The sequence below is a fragment of the Oryx dammah genome, unplaced genomic scaffold (genome assembly GCF_014754425.2).
Source record: "Oryx dammah isolate SB20612 unplaced genomic scaffold, SCBI_Odam_1.1 HiC_scaffold_11050, whole genome shotgun sequence".
Classification (NCBI taxonomy): Eukaryota; Metazoa; Chordata; class Mammalia; order Artiodactyla; family Bovidae; genus Oryx; species Oryx dammah.
The window spans coordinates 7,721,628-7,735,264 of record NW_024080444.1 but is presented as its reverse complement, the minus strand read 5'-3'; positions in this window follow the sequence as shown (position 1 = coordinate 7,735,264).

The window sequence follows — 13,637 nt, the reverse complement described above, 5'->3', positions numbered from 1 at the left end:
TTAGCACGGGAAATGAAATATAATATTATTAAACAGAGATATGCAGAATGAGGTGTCAAGTTATCCATCTTCCTGATGTTTATAGGCTTCATTTTTTAGAATGTTTATTTTATTTTATGGGACCACACGTTAAAATATCTCCTATTTGAAAGGATCTAATTTCTTTTACTCTGGGTTTAATGTCCTTGAATATTAACATTTTCAAACTTGTAAGCAATCAGCTAAGAAAACCTGTGGTAGGTACCTTATTAATTCCATTTAGATACATGTGCCATAATGAGAGAGACAATAAAAGTGAACATTTTATCTTTGCATGAGAATAAGAACTGGTCTTTGCCAGGAGGATAAATGATTTTCATTTTTAGAGACCACCTGTGACAATATGGAGGGAGTGGATAAGGACTGGTGGGAAAAAGAAAAAAAAAACACATCAAACAACAAAGAGTTTGTGTGCATGTGCACGTGTGTATTTCTGGAGGGAGGGGTATGAATCATGACACTGAAATGGAAATAATCGAACTCAGTTTTGAACAGCATTAGCAAAATCATTGGAAGTGTTTACATCTATTTACTTTGGACTCAGTATGGCCCTTTAATCCTTTCACTGTCTATTAATTGCCAGTTTGAAGGGTGGAAGCAAGAAAGATTGAACCATTAAATTTTCATTCTTAGTATTATTTTCCCAAGAAGGCATGCTACTAAGAAGTGGATCTACTTGTAGATAAAGGAAAGCAAAAGTATTTCTTTCCTATACTAAAGGAAAGAAACCACTCAGGCAATGCAGACTGTAGAACTTTACAAAAGCTTCTTACAGAAAATATGAATTTTAGTCAATAGTGTAACATAACCATTCTGAATATATAATTGCATATTCCATTTTCAAGTAACCCTTGTAAAGACTCTGGATAGTTGTTGTTGTTTTTTTTCTTTTTAATACATTGTGACTTCTTCATGAAAGCATATTCTTGGTACTTAGCATACTGTCTGGCTCACAGTAAATATGCAATTTTTTCTGAATTAATTAATATGTATCACCTTTCAAATATAACCATTCCTGTTTAAAGCTGCTATGTTGAACATATCATCTACCAATTATAGTTCTGTAATTTTGTGGTTTATTTGTCATAAGAATCCTCTCTGGTATACTTTGTCAAAAATGAATTCAACAAATATCAACTCATTACATACCATTTTTCAATCTTTGTTTAGGTAATGGAAATGCAACAATGAAAGTATCAGAGAAGACTCTGCCTAATGGATATTTATATTTTAGTGGAAGAAATATGTCATAAACAAGTAAATAAACAAGGTAACTACAAATTGTGATAACTCACTCAGTTGTGTCTGACTCCTTGCAACCCTGGCCAGAATACCGGAGTGGGTAGCCTTTCCCTTCTCCAGGGGATCTTCCCAACCCAGGGACTGAACCCAGGTCTCCCACCTTGTGGGTGGATTCTTTACCAGTTGAGCCACAAGGGAAGGCCTTTCACTATTAAGTAATCATTGATGAGTTAGGGAGTAATCAGGGATAAGACAGTGAAAATATTTATATGAGGTGTGAGGGACAACATCTCTGAAAAGGTGGCATTTGAGCAGTAGAGATGGGGGATAATAAGAAGCCAGTGCTGCAAAGAAGGGCAGGGAGTGTGTTCCTGGCAGTGGGAAGAGCAAATATAAAAGTCCTCAGGTGGCAAAGAACTTGAAACATTCAAGGAAATGATAGGTCAAGGCAGCTGAACTATGGTAGAATACACAGAGTATAATGTGTTCATGTTGGAGGGTTAGGAGAGGCAGGTCAGGGCAAAGACTGAAGGAAAAATTTGAATATAAGAGTAAAGGGACACTCTAGAAGGGGTTTAGGCAGAGGGACGGAATGCTCTTATTTATATTGTATAAAAATTTCGTGGCTACTGGATATAGAATGAAAAATAGCAAGAAATATGGATTCAAAGAGACCACTTTGAGATACCTGGTTGAAGTAGGTAGCAGAAAAGATGAAGAAAAGTTAACAAATTTGGGATTTATTTGGAGATAATATCAAAAGAACTCATTGGTGCAATAAATATAGGGGGTGGAATCTAATTTAATTTGTTCAACTCAGACTTTCCTCAAACTAATTGGACCGTCAAAGCTTCTTTGAATCCCTAGATATCCCTATTAATAGTACATGCTCCGCAAAATTGAGTTGGGAAATATCTACTTGCGATTCCTCTTAATCATTGACTTGATGGATTTCAAATAACGAGGATCAGTTGGAAGACGCTCTCAGGTTAAAACTTCTGTGATAAGGTATAGTATGAAAAAAAAACAGATGTAGCATGCATGTTTATCTGTGTGTGTAGGTATGTGTGTTTGTGTATATGAACACACATTTCCCTCAAGAATGGCACAGAGTTACCTTCCTTCACTGACAGAGGCACTGTGTTATTGAAAACATCTCTGGACCCACACAGAGGAGGATGGAACTATTCTTTTTGCTCTTAGACGTCTCAGCCTTGAAACACATGTCTGCCTGTTCTGCACCAGGTTTTACTGATCAACACAGACTGTTAAGAGCCTAGATTACTGTCCTTGGGCTAGGTTAGTCTAAGTCATCAGCCTTAAGAGTTAGGATGGCTTTGGTCCCCAAGATAAGAGCCACTAGCCCTGGGAATATTGCCTTCCTACCTCTGGGTATATTGCCATTCGAAGGTCAATCCTAATATGTAATCAAATGACCCATCTGTGTCTTCTCTAAAGTGTGAATTAGTGTACACACTCATTACTCACCTCCTTCCTTTTAGAACAAATTGCTTCTGACAACAGTGAATGAAACAGCTGTGTCTGTGTGTGTCTGCATGTGTTTCTATAAAAGGAGGATTCTCGGACTACACCAGAATGTCCCCAGGCCGTGAAGGAGATTGAGCTGTGTAAACCAACCGTGCCTTATGTTCTATGGGGAAAAAAAGAAATGAGGAACAGAACACCTCAACTGAATTTATTATAACAAATTTCTTGGGATAATAAAAGACATCAGCTCAGCCCTAGAGGGAAAGTAGGTTACAGCTCAGCTAAATGTCCTTATCTAATGTTGCTTGACCCTAGCTAACATTTCAAGCCTAAGTAAAATCCCAGCACTGGTACATTTTGGCCTATTTAGTAATTTCATCAGCGGCATTGATTTAAATGTCTTTTTGAAATTGTCTGACAAACACTCACAGCAGTCATTTTCAGATCACATGCCCATAACGTGATGGTCTCTCCTTTAAGGCATGTTCTCTTCCATGATGTAAGGGAATCAGATGTGTTCTTTTTAAATCCCTAATTCTATATTTCACTAACTGGATACGAAAAAGTAAGTCATACCGATATTTTACGGCCACTGTAAAGAAACAGAGACTCCTTGCAAATTTGTGGATGTGTTGTGTTCTGTGTCTGTACATGTAATCCCTTTGACTGCAGTGCCCTTCCTGCATTCCCATATGCCAGAAAAGCATTTTCAGTATCTCTGCATTTGTGAACCTCTTCATAATATCTAAGGAGAGCTGAGAACTATGCTTTAGTCACCACTGTACCTAAGACAAGCTTCTTTTACCTCATTCATTAAACTAGGATTCAACATATTGTCTGCATTTGCAAAACCTAATTTTTAGTATTAGAATGAAGTAGATTAGCATTAAATAATACTAAAAATTAGGTTTTGCAAATTAAAAAAATTGTGTTGATTCAGACTCATCAGAAATATGACATTCCTTATTTTTACATGTGGTTGTATATATGGTTATACAAAAGGATCTCATGAATGAATATTAAACAACAGTGTTACTTTATTTATTGTACACAGCTATCTGCAACTGTCCCCAAATAAAATTATACCTATAATAAACCATGAAAAATGATAGGTGGTAATGAAAGTTTCCCATCTGGAAAAGACCCTGGTCCAGATGGATTTGCTAATGAATTTTATAAGATGTTTAACCAACCTTTGAAGAATATCTCAGACATGTTTGATTACTTTAAATTACCAACATTTTTGGAACTACCGCTGTGGGTTCTCAAACTAATCTTTATAAACTGCCAAGAAATGCTAAAATCCAGAATCCATTTCTTAAGAACATACCTCTTTCACAAAAATGCTGAAAAAAAATTCAGCACAGTGATACAATGTTTCCTCTTTGAAAGGATACTTTTTTAGGTCAAAAGATCAGCAGAATATCTTAGTATTGATTAAATAATTTATTCACAGAACATGATCTCTTATTTGAAATTAACCAATATACTATTTATAAAGGCTTCCCAGGTGGTCCGGTGGTAAAGACTCCACCTGCCATTTCAGGAGACATGGATTTGATCCCTGGGTCGGAAGATTCTCTAGAAAAGGAAATGGGAACCCATTCTAGTATTCTTGCCTGGGAAATCCCATGGCCAAGAGACTGGCAGGCTACAGGACATGGGGTCACAAAGAGTCAGACATGACTCAGTGAATAAACAACAGAAATATACTATACGATGCTGCTGCTGCTGCTAAGTCACTTCAGTCATGTCGGACTCTGCACGACCCCACAGACGGCAGCCCACCAGGCTCCTCCATCCCGGGGATTCTCCAGGCAAGAACACTGGAGTGGGTTGCCATTTCCTTCTCCAATGCATGAAAGTGAAAAGTGAAAGTGAAGTCGCTCAGTCGTGTCTGACTCTCCGCGACCCCATGGACTGCAGCCCACCAGATGCCTCCATCCATGGGATTTTTCAGGTGAGTACTGGAGTGAGTTGCCATTGCCTTCTCTGATATCATATTCTAAATTATTTATCCGATCAGTTTACTCTTATGCCTAAAATCTTGCAGTTAGCTATTTATCTCTTCAAATAAGGCTTTGGCTTCTTTCAGTTCAGTTCAGTCACTCAGTTGTGTCTGACTCCTTGCGACACCATGGACTGTGGCACACCAGGCCTTCCTGTCCATCACCAACTCCCTGAGCTTACTCAGACTCATGTCCATTGAGTCAGTGATGCCATCCAACCATCTCATCCTCTGTCATCCCCTTCTCCTCCCGCTTTCAATCTTTTCCAGCATCAGGGTCTTTTCAGATGAGTCAGTTCTTCGCATCAGGTGGCCGAAGTATTGGAATTTCAGCTTCACCATGAATATTCAGGACTGATTTCCTTTAGGATGGACTGGTTGGATCTCCTTGCAGTCCAAGGGACTCTCAAGAGTCTTCTCCAACACCACAGTTCAAAAGCATCAATTCTTCGGTGCTCAGCTTTCTTTATAGTCCAACTCTCACATCCATACATGTCTACTGGAAAAACCATAGCGTTGACTAGACGGACCTTTGTTGGCAAAGTAATGTTTCTGCTTTTCAATATGTTGTCCAGGTTGGTCATAACTTTCCTTCCAAGGAGCAAGTGTCTTTTAATTTCATGGCTGCAATCACCATCTGCAGTGATTTCAGAGCCCCCCAAAACAAAGTTTGTCACTGTTTCCACTGTTTCCCCATCTATTTGCTATGAAGTGATGGGACCAGATGCCATGATCTTAGTTTTGTGAATGCTGAGCTTTAAGCCAATTTTTTTCACTCTCTTCTTTCACTGCCATCAAAAGACTCTTTAGTTCTTCTTCTCTTTCTGCCATATGGGTGGTGTCATCTGCATTTCTGAGGTTATTGATATTTCTCTGAGCTTATGGATATTGGCTTCTTTAGAACTTTGTTTTTGTTATCATCATGTCTATTAAATGGAGTAATATGCTAATTAGAGATACATAGCTGATTGTGCTCTTAAATATGGTGGGGAATTTACTATAATACCTGTTCAAATTTCATGGTATTGTGAAACATAAAATAACCCTAGAATGACAGCAGCATAATAATATATTATTTGCAAAATCCCCTCAGAAATTCACTTTCTAAAAAATTAGCACTCAGTGCCTCAAACCAAGGAAATGTCTGTTTTAATGTAGGATGATGGGTTTGGGAAGTTGAGAGTGTGGATAAGCAGGATTTTGCCAGAGGCAGAAAGGTAGTATTTGAGCAGATAAATAGCAGCATGAGTTAAGTTGGCTGGATGGAGGAAGCCTACGTTGATATAAGAACTTTTAAGTGTCCTGAAATGTCCACACATTTTTAACGTTAATCATACCTGGCTTCTCTGACTTTCCATTTTCTCATTTATAACATGGACATTATAATATTGACCTTAAAGTACTATTAAATGAATTAAATAATATCCTGGAATGTGGAAGGTGTATTTAATGTTATTTTTCTCTGTCACTATTAGATATCTTAGATACACACACACACACACACACACCACACACAATGTATTTTGATTAGAGCAGAGAAGGTTTTTTGCAAAACAGGTTGCTATAGCTCTTTGCCCTCTTCATTATTTATATGCCCCCAAACACTCCAGTTTGTACTTGAACAATAACAAGGCAGGAAAAATATTTACTCATTTATAAAGTCAAGGGGATAGATCATAGCATATAGTTGCCTAAAAAGTTAATGTTTAATGTAAAAGTTAATGTTTAATGTAAAAGTTTACCTTTTGACCATATCTGGCAGGCATGATCATAAAGACAGCAATAAGTTTCATTTTCAGATAATAGTCCACTATTAAGTTCACTTAATAATGTATATGATTAATCATATGTGTATATGATTAAACATATACACATGTATAGCTAGTAGTAGATATTTATACTGAATAAAGGATTTTATCTGCTAATATAACCATAGAAGATAAAGCCAGTTACACATCCTTCTTTTCTCTTTATCAAGAATTAGGAAACACACAAAAACAATTTAAAAGCCATAACATGCTCATAAACTTAATTTGAACATTATTTTTGTTGTTTTTCTTTTGTAAGAATCAGTACTTCTATTGAAGATAACATTACAAATAATAAAATTTCGCTAAGTGATAAATGGAAGGACCATTGATTTTTTTTCTTCTTAAAAAAAGATAGATATTTTAAAAATGCAGTAACTACCATTTTATATAAAAGTGAAAATAACCTTCAACTTTCCATTTGTCTTCTTCCTACTACGCTCTAACTATGAAGGAGTCAGCTTTAACAGCATAGTCTATTACTCTCCAGATAGTTTTCTTTTTAAACTATGTAGTTTAATATATGTTAATATATTACTTTTTTCTTTCCAAAATCGGGTCAAAGTATACATTCAAGAATAAGAGACAATTCATATGCTTTTTTGTTGTTGCTGTTGCTCCACTTTTAAACAATACACAGAATATATAGATTTGCCCTTATTTTTTGAAACAGTTGCCTATTTTTACATTATGGGAATGCTCAAGGATTTAACTGGATCATTCTATACTGGTTCTGCTGGGGTGTATCCAGTATGCCATCATTATAAATAATGCTTTACATGGTAGGAAATTTTTAGGAAAGGTGTTACTATTAGGAGCTGAGTGAATAGAGAAACTATATTCCCACTTGGAGTCTGAGGAGACTTGCACAGAGAAACATTCTCATGAGACATATGAGGGTTAATTAATTCAGTAGAAATGAGACTAGGCCTAAAGTTCAGAAATCAGGTTGTGGGGTCATATACCAAGAGAGGGTGACTGCAGAATGAGTGATCCCAGGACCTCAAAAATTACTTTATGACACTGATTGAATTATATATATGAGAGGGAAAGCAATAAATATAAACTTGAAGGGATAAAAATGATAAATCAAAAAACAACAAAAAACGTCCTGGAATCTATAAGTGACTATACACAGTAGCAGGACACACTGTTCATGTAAAAGAGGTTAATTCTTGCACTTTTGTATATATCATCAGTGCATATATACAATGAATAAGTAGAATTTGAAATTGAAAACACATTATTTACATTATTACTACAATGAAATATGTAGGTATAAGTATAGCAAAATGTTTACAAGATCTATGTGTATGAGAAAAATTACAAACTGATGACTGTTATCAAAGAATGGAATAAACAAAACAATATTTCATGTTCATGAATAGGAAGACTCAATATTGTCTAGATGTCAATTGATCTAGAAAACTGATCTGAAGATCTTCCAACTTGATCTACAGACTCAATGCAATACTAATCAAAATCCCAGCAAGTTACTTTGTGGGTACTGACAAATTAATTCTAAAGTTTTATGATTCTTGCAAAAGAACCAGAATAATCAACACAATATTTAACAAGAACAACAATGATGGAGGGCTGCCCCTGTCTAACTTAAAGACTTACTATAAAGCTACACCAATCAAAACAGTCTGGCATTGGTAAAACAATAGAGACATAGATCAAGAGAATGGAATAAAAAGAACAGAAAAAATAAAATACACACATAGATACAGTCAACTAACCTTTGACAAAGGAGCAAATGCAGTACAATGGAGCAAAGATAAACTTTTCAACAAATGGTGCTGGAGCAACTGAATACCCATATGCAAAAAATGAATCTTAGACATAGTCTTCACACTCTTCAAGTATTTACTCAAAAAGGATCATAGACGTAAACATAAAACACAAAACTATTAAAGTCTCACAGGATAACATAGGAGAATAACTAAGTGATGTTGGGTATGACGTTGACTTTTAGATATAACACCAAAGGTGGGATCCAAGAAAGAAACACTTGATAAGCTGTATTTCATTAAAGTTAAAAATGTCTGCTTTAGGAAAGGCAATGTCAAGAGAATAAGAGAGAAGCCACAGAGTGAGAGACATATTTGCAAAAAACATTTCTGATAAAAAGCTATTATCCAGAATATGCAAAGAACACTTAAAACTCAACAATAAGAAAACTTGAATTTAAAAGATGAGCCAATGGTATTTGAGAAAGATGGTGGGGTAGGAGGTATCATGAATGTATCTCCCCACCTAAACAACAACTGCACTGGCAGAATTTGTTAAATGTAATTATTCTGGAACATTAGAGTTCATTAAAAACTTGCACCTTCTAAGGGAAGACTTGATTGATAAACTGGTTAATTTTGGTCAATTTCAGCTCAGTGCAGTAGAAGCTATTCTCTCCCTACACCTAGTTACATGGTAGGAAGCTATGCACATATTTCTGGAACACCTAGTACATAACTTTCAGGAGCCAGGTAGGCTAAAAAAGACTCTGTATTCTGAACATCAGATATCGGTGTTCTGATTTTGATTGGTGTTTCTCATTTTGGATGTACAAAGAGATGGGCAACCACTGTCCTATCCTTTTGCATTGTTGCAACTCCTCCTCCTCTGACTGAATTGACTTCCTGGGGATTTATAGAACCTGCACCCTCTTTTATCCACTTAATTGTATTTTTCTGCTTTTGGGAACCATATATTAAAAACTATGACATTCAAAAACAATTTCAGACACGGGGGAAATCATAAGGTGACCATGCATGTCTAGGAAAAGGCTCAGAAGAAACGTGAAATAAATTTACGTTTACATCTCTGGCTAATCCTTAGCACACAGAGAGAACTATCCAAAATAAAAACAATAAACAAAATAACAATAAAAGAGCAAAATGGGAAAACTGCTTCATAGATATTTGAAACAGTCTGGAGAAAAAAAGATATTAATAAGGGTACATATATGGGCAATGCTAGTATTGTCCTAAAAATGCTTTGCAACTGTACTTTTTATTTCCTATATGATTTAAGATATTAATAGATTTAAAGAAAAAAGTTACTAGTCTAAAAACTGATATTATTATAAATTTGGTTTGTAAGTACAAATTGGGCTTTCCACAGAATTAAGATAATCATTATTAAAAAGAATTATTTGCTTAAGTGTTTAAGGATACACAATATATAAAAGATGCAATTATGTGACCTCAACAGACAAAAATGGTGTGTATGGAGCTATAGAGGATCAGAGTCTGTATATGTTATTTAAATTAGCTAGTCGGACACAACTGAGCGACTTCCCATTCCCTTTCACTTTCATGCATTAGAGAAGGAAATGACAACCCACTCCAGTGTTCTTGCCTGGAGAATCCCAGGGATGGGGGAGCCTGGTGGGCTGCCTGGAGAATCCCAGGGATGGGGGAGCCTGGTGGGCTGCCGTCTCTGGGATGGCACGGAGTCGGACATGACTGAAGTTACTTAGCAGCAGCAGCAGCAGCATAACTTGGAAAATTAGAGTGTTATAACTCTAAAATGTTAAACTTAATCCTGGAGGAAACCATAAAATAACTATAGATTACACACAAAAAATGAGAAAGGAATTTAAACATTTCACTACAAAAAAAAAAAAAATACTATGAAGCAAAAGGCAAAGGAGAAAAGGAAATATATATCCATTTGAGTGCAGAGTTCCAAAGAATAGCAAAGAGAGATAAGAAAGCCTTCCTAAGTGAACAATGTAAAGAAATAGAGGAAAACAATAAGATGGGAAAGACTAGAGATCTCTTCAAGAAAATTAAAGATGCTAGGGGAACAGTTCATGCAAATATGGGCACAACAGAAGACAAAAATGGTATGGACTTAACAGAAGCAGAACATATTAAGCTGAGGTGACAAGAATACACAGAACTATACAAAAAAGATCTTAATGACCCAGATAATCATGATGGTATGATCACTCACCTAGAGCCAGACATCCTGGAGTCCAAAGTCAAGTGGGCCTTAGGAAGCATCACTACAAACAGACCTAGTGGAGGTGAGCTATTTCAAGTCTTAAAAGATGATGCTGTGAAAGTGCTGCACTCAATATGCCAGGAAATTTGTAAAACTCAGCAGTGGCCACAGGACTGGAAAAGGTAAATTTTCATTCCAATCCCAAAGAAAGGCAATGCCAAGGAATGTTTAAACCACCTTACCTGCCGCCTGAGAAAGCTGTATGCAGGTCAAAAGGCAACAGTTAGAATAGGAATTGGAACAATGGACTGGTTCCAAATTGGGAAAGGACTACATCAAGGCTGTATATTGTCACCCTGCATATTTAACTTATGTGCAGAGTACATCATGTGAAATGCTGGACTGTATGAAGCACAAGCTGAAAACAAAATTTGTGTGAGATATATCAATAACTTCAGATATCCAGATGCCACTATCCTTATGGCAGAAAGCAAAGAAGAACTAAAAAGCCTCTTGAGGAAGGTGAAAGAAGACAGTGAAAAAAGCTGACTTAAAGCTCAACATTCAAAAAAGCTCCACAAAGATTATGGCATGTGGTCTCATCACTTTATGGCAAATAGATGGGGAAACAATGGAAACAGTGATAGACTTTATTTTCTTGAACTCCCAAATCACTGCAGATGGTGACTGCAGCCACAAAATTAAAAGACACTTGCTCCTTGGAAGAAAAGTTATGATAAAGCTAGATAGCATATTAAAATGCAGAGACATCTTTGCTGACAAAGGTCTATCTAATCAAAGCTATTGTTTTTCCAGTAGTCATGTATGGATGTGAGAGATGGACCATAAGGAAGGCTGAACACTGAAGAACTGATGCTTTTGAATGCTGGTGTTGGAGAAGACTATTGAGAGTCCCTTGGACTTCAAGGAGATCAAGCCAGTCACTCCTAAAGGAAATCAGTCCTGAATAGTCAGCGGAAGGACTGATACTGAAGCTGAAGCTGCAATGCTTTGGCCACCTGATGGCAAAGAGCTGACTCCCTAGAAAAGACCCTGATGCTGGGTAAGATTGAGGGCAGGAGTAGAAGGGGATGACAAAGGACAAGATGGTTGGAAGGCATCACTGACTCAATGGACATGAGTTTGAGCACGCTTCAGGAGATGGTGAAGGACAGGGAAGCCTGGCATACTGCACTCCATGGCGTCACAAATAGTCAGGCATGACTGAGCGACCGAACAAGAACAACAATAAATCAGCTAGACACAGAACAAGTTAGTAATGCAGGAAGTGATGGACAAGTTAGCTATAAGGCATAGGAAGAACAAGCAACTAAATAACAAAGTAAATTCCCACTCATCAGCAATTACTTTAAATGTAAATGGGTTAAACTCTCTACACAGGAAAGGGATTAGAAGAATGAATGAAAAAAGCATGAACCTATTTACAATATCTTCACTTTATATTCAAAGATAGAAACAAATCGAAAGTGAAAAGGTGGAAACAGATATTCCAGGAAAATATTAATTAAAAGAGGGCAGGGGTGGTTATACTAGTCTCAGACAAAATAGACTTTAAAAACAGATAGGTTTACAAGAGACAAAGAAGGACATTATTTATTAGTAGTTCAACACAGCAAGAATACATAATAATTATAAACATTTATGCCCCTAATGGTAGACCACCAGAATACATGAAGAAAAATTTGACAAAATTGAATCAAGAAATAGTTATATAATACTTAAAGACTTCAATAACCCACTTGCAATAGTGGATAGAACAGCCAGACAGAAGATAAGTATGGAAATAAAGAATTTAACACAATAAATCAACTAGGTATAATAGACATACATAGAGTGCTGTATGCAACATAACCATACGTATATTCTTCTCAAGTGAACATGAGGCAGTTTCCATGATAAACTGTATGTAGGGCTACATAAAAACCTCAAATCAAAAACTTAACTTTACAACTTAAGGAAGAAAAAAAAATAGGAACAAATTAAACCTCAAACTAGCAGATCTAAGGAGAAAATAAAAAGTAGAACAAAGATAAGTGGACTTGAGAATAGAAAAAAAAAAGAAAGAAAGAAAGAAAAGAAAATCAATGAAACTAAGAGGTGGTCCTTCAAAAAGAACAACTAAATTGACAAACTGGTAGCTAGGTAGACTTGAAAGAAAAAAAAAAGATAAGACTCAAATTACTAAAATAAAAAATAAAAGTGTAACACTGTTACTGATTCTACAGTAATAGAAAGTATTATAAGATAGTTCAATGGGCAGTTGTACATCAACAAATCGGATAGCATGGATAAAATGGGCAAATTTCTAGAGACACAAAATCTGCAAAGACTTGAAGAAATAGAAAATCTAAAGAGATCTATAAGCAGCAAGGAGATTGAATCAGTAATTCAAAATGGCCCAACAAAGAAAAGTTCTGAACCTAGTAGATTCATTGGTAAATCCTAGCAAGCATATAAAGAAGAACTGAAAACAATTCCCAAGCTTTTCCAAGCTTGAAGACAAGGAGATATTTCCTAGTGCATCATATGAGGCCAGCATTTCCCTGAAACTAAAGGCAGACAAAGACATTGCAAAGAAAGAAAACTACAGACTAGTAAAGCCAAATTCAGCAGCTTTCTAATTCAATTAGAAAGATTGTATACCTTGACCAAGTGAGATTTATTTCTGGAATACAAGGATGGTTTGGTGTATAAAACTTGATCAACATAGTACATTAAAGTAAAGGAGAAAAAAAAGGGAAAAAAATGACTGCCTCAATTGATGCAGAAAAAATTTAATATCTATCTCATGATAAAATAAAAATAAAAAATGATAAATAGAAGGAAACTCTTTCAATATAACTCAAGCTATATATGAAAAACTCACAGTAAACATCATAACCAATGGTGAAAATTTGAAGACTTTTCCTTTAAGAGGAAAAAGGCAAGGATGACACTTCTATTCATCAGAGTACCAGAAGTACTAGTTAGATAAATTAGGCAAGAAAAAAGAAATAAAAGTGACCCAAATTGGAAAGGAAAAAAGTAAAAATATCTGTGCAGATATAATCTTAAATATGTAGAAATATAGGACAATGAAA